We start from the raw sequence: 20715 nt of genomic DNA, 5'->3' as shown, positions 1-20715 counted from the left end.
GCGGACCAGCCAGTGTCCAGAGCTGTGCCAGGCCGGCCCCAGCCCGGACCCAGCGGGCAGCGGGGGACGGGCCCCGCGGGAGCAAGGCTGCGTTCTTCATACGGAATAGTGCAGATTTGACAGGAGACATGGGGCACGTACAGTGAATCTGGTCTCTACTCCTACCAGAAAGTGACCAATCCTGCTTCAGATCTGGTTGGGATCTGGTTTGTGTTATGGTCTGAGACGCGAGAAATGACCACCTACAGACCGAATTGAGCCAAGTCAGGAGTCTTTATTAGCTGGCCAGCAACTACCCTCTGCACTGCCCAAAGGCGGCACAGAGAGCAGCAGTCGGCCTTTGAAACAGAAAGTTTTTATGTTGTAAGTTTGTGGGTGGAAAATTATTAAGATTGAGCAAGCACGTGTACAAAAAGCCTTGCATGAGCATGACATCATTCTCTTATCTTTGATGTAACAGGATCTGGGCAGTTTGGGCTCTGGGCCATATCTTGTTCACGCAAAACATGAGTGTCGTAATAGCTTCATGCAAAACGTGGGGGCTGTAATCATCTTACGCAGAACATGTGTGTTGTAGTCACTTAGGAATTTGTGTTGGGGGTAGCAAGCAGGAGCAAGGAGGTTTACAGAAGCAGAATGGCAGATTAATGATGTTTTGGCGTGAAACTCAGACTGTAAAATTCCCCACTGGTTTTTAGGAGGAATTAAATCATTCATTCTTTGTTATTAGTATCATAGATATGTTGATAGTAAGTTTGGAGGACCGTAAGTTTGACAGCTTGAACTTTTTGTTTATATCAATATATGCTGTCAAAAATGATCTCACAAACAATGTATTTCAACCTTTTTCTGGCTATCTGCACCACCCTGCCCTTCACATAAATGTTTTAAGCAAATAAGGTGCTTAGCTTATGTCTAAGGATTTATCCTAAGTACAGAGTGGATTTTGTGTCTAAAGGGCAGTCCTTTCTCCCGGCCCAAGACGAGGGGGAGGAGACATGTCTTCAGAGGCAGCAGAGGGGCGGGGAGCTTTGGACAGGCTCTAGCCCAGCCTTTGCTAAGGCTCTCCGGGTCTGTCTAATTATGACACTGTCATTTATTGTCTTTGTAAGCACCTAAGTGTAGTTTATAGGCTGATGGGGGGTGTCGCCTGCTGGATTAAAACAGATAACTAGGAGGAACCAGAGGACTCTCTGGAAAGTTATCTTTAGTGAGTCTTCGGTGGGCTGGGCGATCCATTTCTTGGGGAGTTGATCTGGGGTTGCCTTTTTGATCCGCGTGTGGTGGATCCAATGACGCTTTCCGGCAACCCTCACGGCTGTTGGTGTGGTGAGGGTCACTGGCAGGGGTCCAGTCCACCTGGCCTCTAAGCTACAGGCTGAAGTTTTCTTGTCCAGACGAGGTCTCCAGGCTGTACCTGAAATAGAGCTTTCTCGGGAGTGGGGTTAGTCGGCTGAACATGATTTTACATGGGGTTATGCCTTTAACAGACAGAGTGCATCAGGTTTTTAGTAGGGCAAAGGGAAGGGGGCTTATCCAGTCTGTGCCAGTCTCCAGCTTTAATTTGTTTAATGTTTTTTAAAGTTTTATTTATCCTTTTTATCTGTCCTGAACTCTGAGGCCTATAAGCACAGTGTAATTTAATAATTGGGTTGTTTGGGTGATGAACGCCGGGCCATTGTCAGACCCCAGTGCAAGTGGGAGGCCAAATCGTGGAACAATTTCAGTCACTAACTTTTTTGCAACTATCTGTGCTGTCTCTGACTTCATGGGAAAAGTTTTTGCCCATCTAGAGAAGGTGTTAATGAATATAAGCAAGTAGCGATATCTGTATTTGTCTAGTTTTATTTTTGTGAAGTCCACTTTTCACAGTTCCCTGGGGCTTGTCCCCTTAACCTGGCCCCGGGCGGGGGGATTGGTCCCTTTACCTGAATTGACTTGCACACAGGCACGACATCTCGTTGTTACCTGCTGGGCCATCTGATGTAGCCAGGGAGTGTAGCAGTCCCTCTGGAGAAGTTCGGTTAACTTGGTGCTGCCAAGGTGGGTGTGTTCTGATGTATTTGCTTGATTAGGTCTCATCTTTTTTCTTTTCTTTTTTTTTCCTATATAGTTTGGAGAGTTTGGCAAGAGTCATTTTGGCAGAACAGGGAGAGTTTGGAGAGGTCCTACTGGTTCTTGCATGATTTTTCTTGCTGTCGCATCACCGAAAGCATTGTCTCTCGTCACTGGGGCGTCAGTCCTCGCTCTCGGTAAAGTGCCCCACGTACATGTGCTGTTGCAAAGGCTCTTCCCCCGTCTTAGGGCCTGGGTCAGGGCTATGAGTTCAGCCTTTTGGGCTGAGGTTCCGAGAGCCTGTGCCCAGGTAACCCGGCCTGCAGTTACGACAGCCGCCCCTGCACACCTGACTCCTTCTGAGACGTAGCTGCTCCCATCTGTGCATTTTGAGACAGTCATGGAGTGGCTCCGATGGCTCATCATCCGGGAGCAGGGTGGCAGGGTTGAGGGAAGCTGTCTTTAGGAACCAGATTCTGGGGGGTCTAGCAACGGCACCTGCTGTTGGGTTATGCGGGAGTTTGAAAGCCACCTCTTGGGGGGGATTTTTAGTAGAGTCTCCACTGAGTGGGGGGCAATTATACACAAGTCCTGCCCCCAAATGAGCTTGAAAGCTTCCTTTGCCAAGATGGCAGCACAGCAATGGCCCGCAAGCAGCCTGGTCAGCCAGATGCTACAGGGTCCAGCCTTTTACACAGGTATGCAACCGGTCTGTTCCAGGGTCCTAGTTTTTGAGTTATGGCCCCTTTAGCCATCCCTTGGTTTTCAGCAACATATAACTGGAAAGGCTTGGTCAAACTGGGCCAGGCCAGTGCAGGGGCACTCACAAGCACCTGTTTGAGGCCCTTGAAGGCTTTAGCCTCATTTTCAGTCAAGATCAGAGCGTCCCTCTTTCCCTCTATTCTAGCATATAGGGGTTTTGTTATCTCAGCAAACTTGGGGACCCAGAGTCTGCAATACCCCACTGCCCCTGGGAACTCTCGTACTTGTCTCTTAGTTTGGGGCTGTGGGCTCTTCAGGATAGCTTTAATTCTACTGGTGGGGAGGGTTTGTTTGCCTTTCTTCAGTCCGTACCCCAGGTAGGCTGCTGTCTGGGTACAAAGCTGAGCCTTTTTAGCCGGAACACGGTAGCCCCATTGGGCTAATTCTGTTAGCAGGTCTTCAGTAGCCCTTTGATGTGTGGCGTGATCCTTGGTGGCTCCGGTGTCAGTAAGAAACTACAGGTTTGCCCCCCACACTCAGAGTTACCTTGGGCTCCTGGGGGCTTATCAGAATGGAGCCCTGGCCCCGTCAGTCTGTGTCCTCCATGAGGGCCGGCACAGGCTTAGCCACTTCCTGCTTTCGGTGGGGACATTCGTTTTTCCAGTGACTGTGTTCTTTGCAGTAGGCACCCTGGTCAGGGCTTAGGCTGGTCTTCCTCCTTCTAGCATCCTCTCTGGTCTTATATTTTTCTTGTTCTACCATAGCAGATACGAGAATTTTAGCCATCCTTTTAGACTGGGCAGTCCCAGGATCCTCTCTGTTGTTATAAATCTTCTGGGCAACTCAGATAGCATTTTTTCCTCAAATCCTTCTAAGTTTTGCAGCTTTCTCCTAATATCAGGGGCCGACTGAGTGGCAAAGGCAATGTTAATGGCACATCTATTCTCTGGTGCCTCTGGGTCTATGGGAGTATACAGGTGGTAAGCTTCAAAAAGCCATTCTAGGAATACTGCTGGGGGCTCGTTAGGCCCCTGTGTGGTCTCGCTTACCTTGGGCAGATTAGTCGACTTTTTAGCCGCCGTCCGTATGCCTCCTAGCAGACTCTGGGGATACCCATTGAGAGCCTCCTTACCTCGTTCCTCATTTGGGTCCTACTCCGGGTGCGTGGTGGGGAAGGCAAACGCAGGTTGCCCGTCAGGACCAGGAATTGTCTATGGATGACAAAACTCTTAGAATAGCCATGGGCAGAGAGACAATTGACCAAGTTGGTTAATTTTATGGCAGAACAACATAACATTATAACCATAATGATTACTGATAACATATACGAAGATATATCAATATTTTCCAATTTAGAACATATATTAATAACATGTTTACATAAACATAATCCCAAGAAAGTTAACACGTTTTCCTATTTGACAATGGTTCCTCTGTAGTTTTAACATACCAAACAAGGCCAATATGTCTTTCTTAGACTTTCAGTGGCATTAATATTTTTGAGGTCAAAAAGACTGGAATTTGGATTTTGGAAAGTTTGTCAAATATCAGAGGCTTAAATTTCCTTTCATGGACTTTTATCTCAACTTGTACAGACCAGCTACAACATACTTAAAACTTTCTGTTTTGTCTTAAACTTTTATTTTGGAACAAAAGTTTACCATACAAGATTCTTTCTTATATAATATTATTTTCTTCTTTGTTTAACCTTTCTTATCAAAAATATGTTTATATGATTATAGCCTTTTTACATCTCTTTCCATTTACTGGTTACTTCCTATCTTGTTTTTATTTTCTTCTTAAATCTATATTTTGAATCAACCTTTAAATAACCTCTGAATTAGACACAATTCAACATCTAAGCAGACCACGTTTGAGACAAGACTGGGACTGGTCCATACTGGTGACAAAAGAACTCCTTTTTGTGAAGTACAAGGACAAAGACAGCACAAGGAGACAGATCAGAACAGACAAACACAATTGGCCAATATCACTCAAAAGAACATCACAGAGACAAAGACGGACAATATCATTCCCGACCGTGCGCTGAGCCTGGCGGGTGGCAGAGGGGACAGGTTGGGCAGCCCTGGGGTTGGCCTTATTGTTACCTTAGACCGCGACCCAATTTCACATTTCTGCCGCACAATTTCACACTTACCACTGACTAAGATGTAATCCAAGAGAGGCGGCAAAGCCCCTACAGGACCAACAACCCCAAAGTGCCAATGGTGCTATAGTAGACTGGCTCTGTATTAACCACCTAGAAGCCAGAAATCCAGAACCACAACTTCCACTGAGTGGCCCTGGTCTCATTCCTCTTGGGTGCCTCCCACTCTTTGGAAAGAAAACCAGAAGTTTCAGCCCCCTAAAAAGATCTGAAGACCACACACAGAGAAAGGCACAGAGAGAAAGAGAGGGAGGGAGAGGGAGGCCCGGTTCTACCACCCCAGACGGCCTCAGGAGAAAGACAGACAGGAAACTGACCATCACGGGTCCCAATGATAAGCACGCACCATTCTTTAAAGTTCGAAACTATAACCTAGGACCCAGATGGCAGGTGAAACCAAAATGGAATGGAAGCCAAGAGAAATGAAAGTAGTAATCTGAAAGAAAGTACCAGGAATCCGACCAGGACTCGCAAGTTCTAGGTGACACCTCATGTCCCAGGACTTGCCTGAGGAAAAAGGGGAAACAGAGTCAGATTCAAGAATCTGGCCAGGACTCGGGAAAAGGGAAACAGAGTCAGATCCTGACAGTAAGTTCCAGGTGACGTCTCACCTCTTGGAACCCGCCTGAGGAGTGAAGCTGCGTCCAGCCAGTCTCCTGAGGAGCCAGACAACTCCGGAGCCAGAAACAGACCAGAAAAGAACTCACCGGTGAACAGAACCAGAAGACTCATCCAGAAGAATTTGCAGTTTTGAAGGTGTCGGGGGCCGGTGCGTCATCAGGCCTCTGCCCGGGGCTGAGGAACGTCTCCCAGAGGCCTCCCTTGGGCGGGACACTCGACTCCACGCTGGTCTCCAGGCACCGGTGGTTGCCAGGTGCCCGGTGTTAGGGCAGGATCTCGCTGGGGCCTCCAAAGGTTATGCTCTGAGACGCGAGAAATGGCCATCTAAAGACCAAATTGAGCCAAGTCAGGAGTCTGTATTAGCTGGCCAGCGACTACTCTCTGCGCTGTCCAAAGGCGGCACAGAGAGCAGCAGTCAGCCTTTGAAACAAAGTTTTTATAGTGTAAGTTTGTGGGTGGAAAATTATTAAGATTGAGCAAGCATGTGTACAAAAAGCCTTGAGTGAGTATGACATCATTTTCTTATCTTTGGTGTAACAGGATCTGGGCAGTTTGGGCTCTGGGCCATATCTCGTTCATGCAAAACATGAGTGTTGTAATAGCTTCACGCCAAACGTGGGGGCTGTGATCATTTTACGGAGAACACGGGTGTGTAGTCACTTAGGAATTTCTGTGTCGGGGGGAGCAAGCAGGAGCAAGCAGGTTTTACAGAAGCAGAATGGCAGATTAATGATGTTTCGGCGCGAAACTTAGACTGTAACAGTTTGAATGACACCTGAGCATCTCTCGGGTCTGGTCTGTCTCCCACCTGGGTTCCTGCCACCCCCACTTCCCAGCCCTCTGCAGCTGCCTCCCTGGAGGTAACTACTGACTCCAGCGGCTCAGCCACCGTGCCCAGGTCTGCTCTCCGCGCTGGGGCCTTGTGAGGACGCTGATCCTCAGCTCACGCTGCCGTGGTTCCCAGGACACATGGCTCCTCCTCGCAAACGTGCTCGGAAGGGAGGAACGATGTGTGCATGCCCGGCCTTTGTGATTCGATGACGGGTATAAAGTGTAGATGCTGCATAGCGACTGTGCGGCCCGGAATCTGCCCCATCAAGTGATGTCACTTGACCTGACACACCTTTTGCACCACCTGCTGTCCTGGCAACGTGTGCATTTAGACAGGGGTAGAAGGAGGCTGTGCCTGGTGGCTTCTAACACTTACGGAGGCCAGGCGTGCGAGACCAGGCTGAGCAAGAGCAAGACCCCATCTCTATAAAAAATACAAAAAGTAGCCAGACCTGGTGGTGCATCTGCAGTCCCAGCTCCTCCAGAGGCCGAGGTAGGAGGGTCACTTGAGCCCTGGAGTTCAAGGCTGTAGTGAGCTATGATGACACCACTGTGCTCCCGCCCGGGTGACAGAGCGAGACTCTGCAAAGTAAACAAACAAACAAAAACAAACAGAGGTAAACCTGGTGGAAGGCAGCCTTGGAAGAATGACCCTGCCACGTTGAAGGGGCAGTGGGGTCTGGGTGGTCCTGAGCAGGGAGACCGGGGTGTGGGAAATCCCTCCTCCTGCCATCTGTATCGTGGGCAACCTGTGTGACTAGGGGCAAGTCCCTTAACTCACTTGCAAGCCTCAGTTTCCCCATCACAGCCAGGACCGACAGTATCTTCCCCACCGGGGCTGGGCGCACGGTGAGGACCGAGCGAGGCAAACACAGTGGGTGCTCGGCGGGTCAGAGCCATTCCTCAATACACGTGCTGTTCCACTGCCCTCCCCATGACCAAGCTGAGCACAGGGTGACTCTCTCATCCCCAGACACGCCCCAGAGACCTGGAACACGCAGGGCGCTGGCCCCGGGACCCGGCTGGACGGCTGTGGGCCAGCTCGCCGACACCCTAAACCCAACACCCTTGCACGTGAGCGGCCGGGCGCTCTGCGGGCGGCCGAGTCCTCGCGGCGTGAGCTGCGTCCACCTGGAGCTCCGCGCTGGGCCTGCGGCCTCCTTTGCTTCTTACAAATAAAGAGCTTCTGGCCCAGCAGCCTGGCCACGACGTCTCGCTACTAAATTCGCATGACAGTCATGAAACGCTCCCATAATCAGTGACACGGGGTGATTTTCCGCCCCTGACAAGCCGCTGTATTGAGTATGATAACAGTTACTCTGTCTTCATCCGCGCTGGAGTATAATATCAATCCATTTGATGACCCAGCCAGCCAAGCCCAGCACTTCCGTATCAATCTTCATAGAGCGCTGCCTGTTGTCTAACAAAAAGCCTGAAATGAGATCATTCAATCACTCTCTGCCGGCCGGGGCTGCTCTCCTGGAGGAGTTTTAACTCCCTGTCACTTTCCCACCTTTGCAGGGTGAAAACAGGGACGCTAATTGCAGTGGAAATACTTAAATGCATCAGAATTGCGCTGACTGTCCCAGCCACGTGCAGGACTAAGGAAGGAACAGACGCCACACGTCCACCAGTCAAAAATAAAAACTCACCGCGGTGCTGTGGGGGGCAGGGGGGCACCTTCCCTGCTGAGGGTCTCCAAATGCGCCTGCTGGGGACCTGCCATGCTGGGTCCGGAACGGCCTGTCACTGCCCTGCCGGGCTTCTCAGGACGGTCTAAACGGGGAAGTGCTTTATGTCAGATGAGCAACTGCCCCCGAGTATCTTCCTGAGTGTTCCCTAAATTTAAAACAAAATGAAAATGTTTTATAAATTGAAAAGCAAAACAAGATAAACGCATCAAATCTGAACTATGTGTTGGCGACATCAGCGGGGAGACTGGGTAAGCCCGTCTTCCGTGCTACTCACGTTTACAAATCCTCCCAGTGGGAAGAGGAAGGAAAAAGAAAAACTCAGCCTCAGGCCTCACCCTCTCTTTTACTCCATTCTGAGACGTTTCAGGCCTGCGAGGATGAGTTTCTCTGGGTAACCAAAGAAAATGAAGAATAAAAAGATACCTGATGAGTCCAGGAGTTTTCTGCCCGGCGAGACGGGGTCGGGGGGTGGCACGTGGTTGGCGTCAGGCTCAGAAAGGTGGGGAGACAGGAGACGCTTGGGGGCATGTTCTCAAGTCTCTCCGGAAAGCATGTGAGTCATGTCTGGTGTATGTTTCAAAATCGGAATCTTTTCAGCTTTTAGAATTAGTTGAAAGTGTTCAATTTCTAACAATGAGATAGCACACAGTTTGTACAAAATAAAATAACGCCGTGTCATGATTAACGTGAGACTAGTCTGTCGAACTGACCTCTCGTGCCCGTGAGCAAGGTCACGGCATGTGCCCGCTGTCCACACCTGTGAGACGTCAGTGCCTGGGTGACACGGTGGCTCTGGGGGAGGGCGCGTCACCACGATCATTCCCCACACACACTCGGGAATCAGGGTGACGAGAGAAGAGGAGTCTGCCATTTTCAGGTGGCCTGGTGCACTGTCCCTGCAGGCAGGTGCCAAGAAACATGTTAATTATTTCCCGCAACACCAAACCTTTGTGTTTAAATACAGCCTCTGAGAAGCCGGGAAGCAGATGTGCAGCCGTATAATACGAAGGAGGAGGCTGGCCGGATTATTTAGGTGCGCCGGTGGGAATTCCAGGGTGCCGGCTGGGCACCACGGGACTCGCTGCACATCTGCGCTCAGGCTCTGACCCCTGCGTGGCTCCTTCTGCATTCGTTTCTCTCCCACCTCAGGCAGCAGACGAAAAAGCAACGTTCCCGTCACTTCCTGGTGATTTAACGTGGCTGCAGTTCACACGCAGGCACGGGGCTCTTGGTGCAGCACTACAAAGACACAAAATGATATTAAAACAGAAATACAGGAATCATTTTGCCTCTTTTTGAGAAAAATTCCCTTTTTGATGACACTACAATGGATGTGTATATGAATCCATTTCAGTTTTTTTTGAGGTGAGAGACATGAATTGCAGATACATTAACCACGGACCCTAAAGCAAGACGACGGGTTTTATAAAGATCTGTGAACAAAATTAATATCTCGTCTAATCCAGGCTGTCCCTGCAGCTCCGCGCGGAGCAGGGACCCTCTGCGCCTGGAGATCTGACCGCCAGCTTTGCAATGTCACCAGTTTTTTTCAATCATCCAAATACCACCAATTCAATTAAGCTCATAAACTCACCGCCCGTGGTTCTCGTGGATAAGTGGCCCATTTAGGAGTGGCTGGTGCTGTCCCTGTGAGATATGGTCCAATCAGCAGCCAAAGTTTTCCTTGTCAGTTTTGATCTATCCGATAATAGCTGCAGGTTGTTTTGCGATGTCCAGTGTTCTGTGAAGATGGGCTTTTCATATTCTTTATTGTTTTTTACTGACAAAACGTTGCCTGGACTTCTGCAGTTTTGTGAAATGAAGCAACAATGAAAACAATATATAATTTAACACCCGTTCACCTGCCCGGACCGCCCCTCCTGGTGGCTGGCGTGGTCGGGGTGGAACTAGCTCCTGTTCTCCGACCCCTCGGCCGGAGCCCTGGCGACCGCGCAGCCCCCAGCTTACCCGGCTCCCGCCCCGCCCCCCGGGCACCGTGGGCACCACAGCCGTCCACGCTGGCATTTCGCTGCCTGTCCAAGTCCCAGCAGACGGGAAAAGAATGAAAACGAGTCTTTCCAAAGTGTGCAAAGGTTGCTGTGGCTCTTCCTCCCCTGGCGGAGCTCCACATGGACACGGCAGGTGCCCGTTCCTCCCCGGGGGCTGCTCCTTCCCTTCCATTCTCCTGCCCCACCATGTGCCATGGGGACAGCACCGCGGGGCGTGTTGATCCAGGAGCCGGCAGATCCCAGTGCTCCTGTCCCAGCCCATGGCCCGTCCCCCACGCACGCCTGTGTGTACACACAGCCATGCCCGCTCACGAGAGGCCTGGCTGCCGACACACACACCTGTGTGCACGCACATCCGTGATCAGGCGTTCTTAGCACACAGGCCACCCTGCCGCTGTGGTCTCTCGGTGGGCATCTGGGCTCCGTGGTGGTGACGGCCACTCACGGCCCCGTCCCTGCAGTTCTCAGCGGCTGCAGTCCACGAGTGAGGGGTGTTTCTGCCTGTGCAAATCCACACGAACAGCAGGACTGGCGAGCCCCGCCTTCCTTGCAGCGGTTGCGGGTGTGAACTGGTGCGTGTTAGCACGAACGCTCTGCTGTGGTCCCCTTCCCATCTCAGAGGACGTCGTCACCACATCAGATTTCTGGAACATTCTCACTCTGCGACATGAGGGACATTCTGTGATGGGAAGTGCACTTCTGAAAAGGGGGTGTGCAGACTCACTGTGCAGACTGCGGATTAGGAAACACGCAATTCCTCACGCGTGAGGACAACATTCCTGGAGACCACCCTCAGTCCGTGGCGGGGGTGGCTGGGCAGCAGGAAGGAGCCTGCAGTCACCAGGCTCAGCTCACACTCCGGCCCCCACGGCGGGCTCAGGCCCGTGTAGCAGGGGGACAGACCGAGGCTCAGAGACAGGAAGGGGAAGTGACCGACCTGGAGTTTGAACTCGGGTCTGCGGGGTCACAAAGCCCACCGGGTGGTTTTCACACGTCTTGGTGAATGCCCCCAGCTTTCTCTGTGGAGGAAAATAACACCCATTTTCTCCTCTTGAAAACTCGGTTTTGTCCTCGGAATCGTCCCCTACTTGGGCATCCGCAGGTTGGGACGCTGGGCCTGTGGTTCAGAATCTCGCAGCACCCTGGGGCCGAGTCACGCCCAAAATGCCATCGACACTTATTTTTACTTTGACACTATCTGGATGTTACATCTGATTAACAAGCAACTCGGCTGAAAGCATCATTGATCCCTTCCCGGGGTGATCTCCGAGGGTCTGGGCCCCGGGTGTGCGCGTGGAGGTGCCAGAGAATGTGTGGTGACGAGGGATAATCCACCGAGAAAGCACACATGCTAATCTTAAGTCAGGATGTTTCATGTATGTAATCTTACATGAAGTATGTAAGACTACATATTGTAAGGTTGGTGGGGGGCTGTGTAGACCCCTCCCCTGCTACAAACCCATCTGCCCTAAGCGGTGAGTCAGCTCCACTTTTCTGTTTGAACAAACACCTGGCCCCACCAAGCCCAGCCACATCCTGTGACTGGCAGCACACCCAGCCCCCATGCTGTCTGCCTGACCCTGGGGACATCCTATTGCAGCCCCAGAGACATCCTGCTTACCGAGAACTTGATAATCCACTTGAACAAGCACCTAAAAAGCAAGCGCCCCTCCACTTATGCCCCCCACCGCATATAAATACCCTTGCTTCAGTCCCAGACAACTGCGACTTCCTGAGCCCCTGGTTTCTCCCGGGACATGGGACCCTCGCCCGGGTCCCTCCCCTGGGATCCATTACCCTCACCCTGGAGCGCTCCAATAAACCCTCTTTGCTTAACCCTTTCAACTCTGCTCATCTTTCTTTCTCTGGTGCCGACCATCCGACAACCTTACACATATAACCCACCCATCTATTTTTCAACTCGACACATACTTATTACAGATGCCTCGGCCTCCGGGGCACAGAGCCCAGCGATGTGACTCTCACTGGACCCCAGAAGCCACTTGACCTCAGTCTCTTCATCTTCCACTCCCGTAAACTACAGGGAGGGAAGAGCAGGGAGGCTGCTTTGGAGAGAATGTTCTGCCGCAAACATGGACCCCGCCATTCCGACGGGGAGGCGAGTGTGCCAGCGCCGGCCGGTGGGAGTGGACGGCACCTGCCCGGCCGGCCCGGCTCACTCATCTCCTGTCTCCACCCCGGCAGGGGCAGGGCTGAATTCTGGCTTCTCCTGCTCCCTGGCCCCCCGCCCCAGATCCCCACATCCTGCACGCAAGGCAGGTGCAAGCCCCATTGCTCACCTGGGACCCAGGACAGAGCACAGGACAGTGGCCTGGGTGCTGGTAGAAGCCCCGGCCCTGCCCGCTCCCCCGGCCAGGCTGCCCCCCCACCCTCCTCACCCCTCCCCTCCCCTCCCCTACTTGGTCTTTTCCTGTTTTTTTCTTCAGCTGCTTCTTACTGAAAAACCATCATTTATTTCTTACACAAAGCAATTGAGGCATCTCTTTATTGCCTGCTGTAAACCCACCCCTTAGGAGTCCCATCTCAGAGTGACTTATCTGCTGTCTGCTGGTGGTGAATAAGTTTTATCATCCCACTGTGCCCATTTTACAAATAAGATAACTGAGACCAGGGGTCGTCGGCGCCTTCCCCAGGTCACAGAGCCCCCTTGCCGGAGCTTGTGTCTGCACGGAGAGGGGACCTCACCTGCCCCGGGGGTGTCGGGAACCGCCCAGCCATCGGGAGGGGCAGGGGGTGACTCAGGAAGCCACGGGTGAGCTGAGCTGCGCTGCGAGGTCCCCAAGGGCAGATCAGGGTGGGGACTCTCCAAGGGCTCTTCAGGGGGAGCAGGTGCGGGCAAAGGTGGGCGGAGAGGGAGCCGCAGGGCCTCTCAGCGAGGACAGGTGAGCTGGGGAGCCCGAGCGTGGCGGAGCTTGAGCCCAGAGCGACGTCCCTGCTTTCATGTGGGAGGCAGTGGGAGATTTTTGGGAGTGCAGGATGACACGTGGCAAAGTCCAGGCCCGACGGAGGGTTTCAGCAAACGGCTTCAGAGGTCTCAGGGGAGGAAATGCATAGTTGAGAGGTTCCCGCAATCACACGGAGCAGGACAGAAGGAAACCCAGACGATGCCACCTGCAGGGCGAGGGGTCAGACTGCGGGCACATGGCCTTTGGCGTGGGTGGGAACCGGGAGCAGCGAGTCCGTGGTGTCTGACGTTCCCGCCCTGGGTGGGTCGGTGACCTCGGGGGCCGGTGGGGACAGAACACGGCTCTGGCCCAGGACACGCCTTTGCCTGCAGCCCCCACGACCAACAAGTGGACGCGCAGGCTCTGTCTTTGGGTGGAAACTAGAGGTGGAGGAACAGGTTGGGAGTCATTTTCATAACAAATGAGCCAAGAATGGCAATAAAGATCTTCTCAGAGAGCAGAGAGGGGCTGAGGTGGAAATCCTGGAGAAGAACCCGCATCTGAGAGAGAAGGGCCAGGACTGCGCCAGGTCCGGGGGGAGGAGGAAGAGGAGGAGAGGAGGGACAGGACCCACTGCAGGGTCTGGTCTTAGTTGTGCAAACGCTTCCAACCGAGCATTCACTCACCTGCACAGCTTCGTGTATTTTCCTACTCTGAATTCCAATGCGCCTGCGAGTTCGCTGGCCCTGTTCCCGCTGTCTGGAATTCTCTCTCCGTCTCTCCCAAGGCCTCTCATCCTGCAGGCTCAGCCTGAGTCCCCTCCTCCCTGTCCTCTAAGCAGCACCGTTTGATATTCCAGGTCTAGTTAACTCCTGTATTGCTCCTACAACCTGATCTCCCGTGTACGGGGCTGCTCACCGCAGATAAACGTTCTTCCCGGATGGCAGAACTCACAGCGCTGTGCAAGATCTTTGTGCAAGGAGGAGACTCGAACTGTTTTCTGAATGAACAATGAAACGAATCCCACACTGAATAAACGACAATCACAGGGACAGATCTCCCTGTCCCACCGTGGGAGAGCTGGGGTGAGGGCTTACTCTCATCTCTGAACAGCTGGAAACCGGGTGCTGTGTGGAACCACCACATGCTGACAATGGATCCCAGACAGCACGGACCCGCCGTCCCTGAGAGCCAGGATGGGGAGAAGTGAGCCCTGAGGTTGTCCTGCCGTCTGCGCCTCGGCACAGGGCAGGAAACCAGAGTAAATCGTATTTTGCTGAGAGTTGAGGAGACAGAGGGCTAAGTCTAGGGGGCTGGGGTCCAGAGAGGGCAGGGCTGTGCAGAAAACGACCCCTTGAGATGAGACTGCACACTGCTGAGTCTCGTGGGGGGAGGGCGGGCTCCGTGAGGCGGGGGTGGTAAACCGACCGTTCCTAGAGCTTGCCTGGGACGGGAGGAACTCGCGCTCCAGCCGCGGAGTAGAAACTACTTGTCCATCACCAGGACATGCCGCGGACACCAAAGAAAAGCCACAGCTCAGCATCAGGGCGAAACTCTGCCTCCAGCACAGCGTGCTCTAGCCCTTTGGAAAGGACCAAGCAAATTCACAAACGGCTGATTGCCTAACTAAACACAAACAAATTTGACCATTCTTTAAAGCAAAATTTGGCAAACTATACCCTGAGGGCTACACTGGACCCACTACCTGGCTTTGTAGGTAAGTTGCACTGGACGCCGCGGCTCTCGTTTGCCCAGGTGTCTGCGAGGTGGCTGAGCAGGTGCATGAGACCCAGCGCCCCGGGGCTGAGACACCTGTCAAGGGACCCTTCCCAGGAAGGGTCAACTTTAAAGGAAGAACTCGAAGCTCAGACATGCAAAAGCATAATATACATAGTCTCCAGGGTCAAAAAACAATTACCAAATATGTAAAGAAGCAGAAAAATGTGGCCCATAATCAATAGAAAAAAATGATTAGCGGAAGTGACTCAAAATGAGAGAAATGGCAGAATTATCACATAAAACAATTAGTATAAATATACTCAATATGTTCAAGGCTTTATGATAAAACATGGAGAAAAAAGTATGTATAAAAAGGAACAGACTTTCTAGAACTGAAAACTATAATACCTGAAATGAAAAATCCATCACGAGGACTAGAGAAGATTCCGGGATGCTCCAGGGGACACGATCAGGGGGCTTGAGACACAGCGAGGCCGAGGAGGGGGGGACGTCTGAACCGACACCGCATCAGCTGTCCCTGAGGCACCCTCAGGGAAACAACGCAAGGGACAACTGAACACCAGCCTGTGACTTGCGGGGCTTCCAATGCTCCACCCCAGGTGTGGCTGGAACCTCAGAAGAAAAGGACGAGATGAGGACAGAGGACATGTTTGAAGAGTGATGGCTAAAGATTGTCCAGATTTAATGAATCAAATTACCCAAACTCAGAAAATTTGGAAAACCTATGTAGCCCTGTCTTAATTAAACAAATTGAATTTTTAATTTAAAATTTTCTCGTCAAGAGTGATGGAAGACCAGAATGCTTCCCTGGTGAGCTCTGCAAATGTTTAGGGAAGAAACAATAACAACATACAGACTCAGCAGACAGCTAAGTTAGTGTAAGGCTGGTGGCGGGCACCCGTCCCCTCCCTAATGGAAAAAGAAGCAGCCCACGAGACCTGCCAAGGACAAGCCTGCAGGGCCCAGCTAAGTCAAAGGACGACCACACCTGGATGGTTACCCTGATAAGGGTCTCGGTTCCTAGAGTCCACACGAACCACCAGCCCCTCCTATTTCTCAATACCCACCCTAAAACTGCAAGGGACAATTCCTTGCTCTCCCCACCGTAAATCTTCCTGCCAAAGAAAGCCCTACCCCCAGCCCCCAAAACATATATAAACCCACTCAGACTTCTGGGCGATGCAACTTCCTGGGTCTCTCTCTGTCTCTCTTCCGGGACCCCCTCTCTTGGGACCTGTTACCCCCACCCAGGAGCACCCCAATAAAGCCTCTTTACTTATCCCTCTCAACTCCGCTCGTCTTTCTTTCTCTGGTGCCGGCCACTCCAAAAAGCCTTACAGTTAGGAGCTTCTGCTTTCCAGCTCATGCTATGAGGCCAATGTCGGGGCTCAGAGCTGGCGGGTGGCCCACGGTACCGAGGGAGGGGGCCCTGCGGCCAGCACAGGACCGAGACTTCCCGATCCCTCCTGCTTCCCCCTGCCCAGACGGAGGAGCACAGCTGCCTCCATCCCACCCTGGAATCTCATTGGCCAGCGAGGACTAAACTCCTCCCACAGGAAGCAGGATGAGGAAGGTCACCACCTGCACAGACGTCACCACAAGCTGTTGCCAGTGTCTGGTCCATTCGACTCCAGAACCATTTACACACCTGTCATTCTCTGGCCCTTCAGTTCCTCAGTGTCACCTCCATCCCCCTCCTGTCCCCTCCCCAGGAAGAGGGTGTTCAAGCCACTACCATCCGGCCTTTCTCTGAGTGTCACGTTTTGTGTGGCCGGAGTGCACACTCACACATGAACACATCGGCACACTTTTTCTCCCGCCAACCTGTCTACTGCAAAGTTCATTTCAGAGACCTTCCGAGGGCAGACGGGAGTTTGCCTTTCCCCCACGTTTACCCCAGTACAAGCCAGGACAGTACAAGAAAATAAAATTGGAAATAAATATCTCTCGGAATAGATGCAGCAATCTTTAACAAAATTTAGCAAACAAATTTCAGAGTACATAAAAAGATCCTATCTCATTACCAAGTGGGATTTATCTCAGAAATATAACATTTAAAATCAGATAATATATCATTATTAACAGAATAAAGGAAAATATGTGGTCATTTCAATAGATAAGGGGAAAAGCATTTGATTAAAGTCAACATGTATTTATTACACAAACTCTTAGTAAGCTAGGAACCAAAAGTAACGGCCTCAACCCAAGAAAAGACATCTACAAACCCCACACCTGACGTCAGCTCAGTGGTTTGGGGCGGGGGGTGCCCCCAGCGCCAGGAACAAGGCAGAGATCTCTGCCTTCATTGCTTCTACTCAGCGCTGCACGGGCGGTCCTGGCTAGCACCACAGACACAAATACAACACGTGAAATAAAAGGGAACAGAATGAAAAGAAAAATTACACTTCTCTTTGCAGAAGACATGAACATATGTGCAGGAACTACTAAGACACCTTAAAGAAAAGCTGCTAGACGTGGCAAGTCAGTTTAACAAGGTAGCAGAATGCGAAGTTAACATACACAAATCAATCACACAAACTTGCAACAAATAATTGGAATTTGGAATACAGATACTATTGACAATTACATCAAATCCATAAATTTCTCACAGATAATTTAACAAGCTGTGTGCAGGACCTGTGCCCTGAAAACTGCAAAACTTAGGAAGACCCAGATGGAGGGAGAGAGAGCAGCATTTCACTGTGAGGACAAATCTCTCCCCCGTGATCTGTAGGGGCAGCGAGTCTCCCCAATCCCAGCACACGTTTATGTGGAAATGCAAATAATATCCAGAACAGTTCTGAAGTAAAAGAAAAAGTTTGAAGACTGATACTACCCACTTCCAAGGCCCACTAGGAAGCTACAGTAGTGAAGACGGTGGGTGTTGGTTTAAGAATAAACATACGTATCCACAGAACAGTCGGACACTCCACGTAGACCCACGTGTACGTGGTCAACTGGTTTTTCTGCAGAGTCGCTATGGATTGTAACACCACGGGAACGTGTTCACATTTCAACACATATTGCTGTATATCCACATGATTAGAAAGAATTAACCTTGAACGTTATCTCACAGAATGCTCACAAATTAACTCAAAATGGATCATAGATCCAAACACAAAAGCTCAGAGTGTGAAGCGTCTAGAAGAAAATGCTGAGGACAGTCTTTGAATCTTTATGTAAGCAAACGTTTCTGTGTGGGATATGAGAAAGCACAAACCATAAAAGAAAATCATGATAAATTGGACTCAAAATTAAAAACCTCCATTCTTTGCAAGATACTGTCAAGAACTTTAAATGCAAGCTGCACATTCAGAGAAATATGTTTAAGACATGTATCTGACAATCCTATGCCTCCAGAACACATAAAGAGCCCTTTAATCTGAAATACTTTTACCAGAGTCACGCGTGGCCGAAGAACAAACGACAGGGAGACTTCGTCTGCTGGGGCTGTTGGGCTCACCTCGGGGTCAGGTCAGGATTGAGCTCAGCTGTAAAGGGCCACCCGAGGGCAGGGGACGCACGTGCGTCCCGGGGACTGGAGGAGACCAGAGACACCAGGGCAGCGTGGTGGCTGGAGACCACACCCAGGACGGGGGCCTCTGTCGGTGCGATGATGTCTCAGCAGACGTGCGCGCCGTGGGAGCCGTGGCACGAGCCTGCTTGTGCCCTGGGAAGGGCAGTCTGTGCCCAGCTAAGGACGGGCCTGACGAGCCCAGTTGGAGGCGATTCTGCAGCCCCAGGAGAGCGGCTCGGACCAGCACGGACCTGCAGGAGGAGAAAACAAGGACTCGAGAGGATCTGGAGACCGAGTGGGCAGGACGAGGCGCAGTGCTTGGGGCCACTGCGGCAGTTTCGAGTGGCCACGTCTGGGAGCAGAGACACGGAGTCCCTGTCTGAGACATGGCAACACCCCAGGGGGGTCGAGGCAGCCGGGCCTGGGCTCAGAGGAGCCTGGGAGAGAAGCGTGTGCCACTCGTCTTCCGCGGGCAGGACAAACTGGCACCGCCACTGAGGCGCGGCCGGGGGCCAGGGCAGGAGGGGGCGTGGCTGGGGCCCGAAGGCCACCGGACTCTGGCGTCCGATACTCACTTAAGTGTCAGATTATTTTTTAATATGATAGGTAAAAATGCTATCTTATGTTTTAGCTGTCATTTCCTTCCCTTTTTGTAAGAATAAACATTTTTCAGTTATTTTACTTGTTATTTATTTTTTAATTCATCTAGGTATCTGTTGATTCCTTAGAATTACTAATCTTAAGGGTTTCTAATTTATAAATTCTCAATATTTTTTATAAATATATTTTTAGTTTCTGTTCATTTTCTTGACCAATAGGTATTTCAGATTTTTAGTAGATAATTATCATAAATCATAAAAATTAGAGAATATTGTAGGTCTGTTTGAAAAAGTAATAATAGCAGCTGTATGTGTGTTTTTTATGAAGGTTTAGAACTTTTGGTCAAATGGATAGTTTATTGCATTTAGTATTAAATTATAACTGTGCTAGAAATGTGCTTTTTTGTGATTTATTTAAATTATTCTGAAGAAACTCTGCAACCTTGTGAAGGCTTCCAAGGGCAATATTAAACCAATTAAAAAAGGCCTGTGGGAAAATGGGTCACAAAATGGGTCTGGCAGGCCACGTCTGCCGCGGCACTAGTGAAAATATTCCAGAAGTGTCCAGCGATAGCGCAACAGTTAGGCAATGACACATCAAAAAATCGGACGCAGCTGTTGAAATAAATATAAAATATATATATTTGCACTACTGCTTTTTAACTAGGCAAAATTTTGCACGATATCAATGAGGGCAGGAAGAACAAATGAGAGCAGAAAAACGGGGGATTTTCTAGAGCATATAGTTTCTAATTCCATTTCTTTTTCTAATGCCTTGACTGGTGTTCTCAATTTTTCCCCTCAAAATATCTAAATTAAAAAAAAAAAAACAACTTTAAAAGGAGTTAAAATTGAAACCAAAATCGTTTGGGAAGAGGTTTTTAAATGAGCGGAAGGCGGTCTGTGAACTGGCCATCGGGGACAGGCGCCGCGGAGCCGCGTCTGCAGCAGACGGGACCGCACGACGTTCCCGCGGGCCCCGTCCCGTCCGGCCCCGTCCCGGCCGCGCCACCTGCGTGGACCTGGAGCAGACCCAGTGTCCTCCCGGAGTTGTTTCCTCACTATTGGTCCACACTGCAGCCAATGCCGCACGCGATGCATAAAGGGGGATCCCTGCCTTCAGGGCGCTCGCTGCTCATGAGGCTGCGGGACTCGGGGCTCCCGGCGAGCGTCCGCCCGCAGCACCCACAGGCGCGAGTTTCCAATCAGACCTTCAAACGCACGGTCTGGGGTTCAAGTTAATGTTACAAGCGGATCATTGGCATTTGCATTTACAGACTTTTTGTGCTTAAATTTATAATCTTAACTTTGCTTTGACAAGTTTTTATGTTTAATTTCTTCTCCATTTTTTGAAATAACAGAAAGCAACAGACAAAGCGTAACGGTGCCTGCATTTAAATGCCCTGTGGGCTGTGGCGTCCCACCTCGCTGGGCCGAGCGGCGGAGGCTGGAAGCCCAGCCTCCCTCCCGGCGGCTGAGGCAGCTCCCGCCAAGCCAGGCCACCTCCGAGCTGCCCGCCGGGTTTGCTCGGCTGCCTGGAAACGTGCAACTGGGAGAACATGGAGACGCAAGTTTCTAAACGTTCTGATTTGACAGAAAGGGACACCCTTGAAAACACTGGGGTAAATCAGCCCAGCCAACGAGACATCACCGGCACCGAGCAAGGGCTGGGGACACGCAAGACCAGCAGCTCTGGGGGAGCCGCAGGCCCTGCTCCCCCTCCCTGCTCCTGCCCACACGGCCCACCGCCATCCCCCCACCTCCTCTCCTTGTGTCCCCACGGCCTTCCTCGCTCCCGTCCTCGCGGCCCACACTGCACCTGGCCCGGCGGAGCCTGGAGAGGGGGAGAGAGCCCGCTCCCTTGCAGAGCCCCC

At 51.3% G+C, this 20715-nt stretch overlaps 1 protein-coding gene and 1 long non-coding RNA gene across 2 annotated transcripts in view; one reads left to right on the top strand and one right to left on the bottom strand.

Moving 5' to 3' along the window:
- The window catches only part of LOC123621771 (myelin basic protein), a 1012103-nt gene that overhangs the window by 298426 nt on the left and 692962 nt on the right, over positions 1-20715 (top strand). The gene's annotated exons all lie outside the window — the stretch shown is intronic.
- LOC123621777 lies at positions 1297-2552 on the bottom strand. Its single transcript, XR_006729238.1, has 3 exons — positions 2405-2552; positions 1929-2105; positions 1297-1417 (listed from the first exon to the last, which is right to left on the bottom strand). It is a non-coding gene; the product is annotated as an uncharacterized LOC123621777 (long non-coding RNA).

This window comes from Lemur catta, chromosome 16, assembly GCF_020740605.2.
Source record: "Lemur catta isolate mLemCat1 chromosome 16, mLemCat1.pri, whole genome shotgun sequence".
In the NCBI taxonomy this organism is placed as follows: Eukaryota; Metazoa; Chordata; class Mammalia; order Primates; family Lemuridae; genus Lemur; species Lemur catta.
Note: the sequence above shows the minus strand (reverse complement) of the source record. Positions and strands in the feature narration are given on the sequence as shown.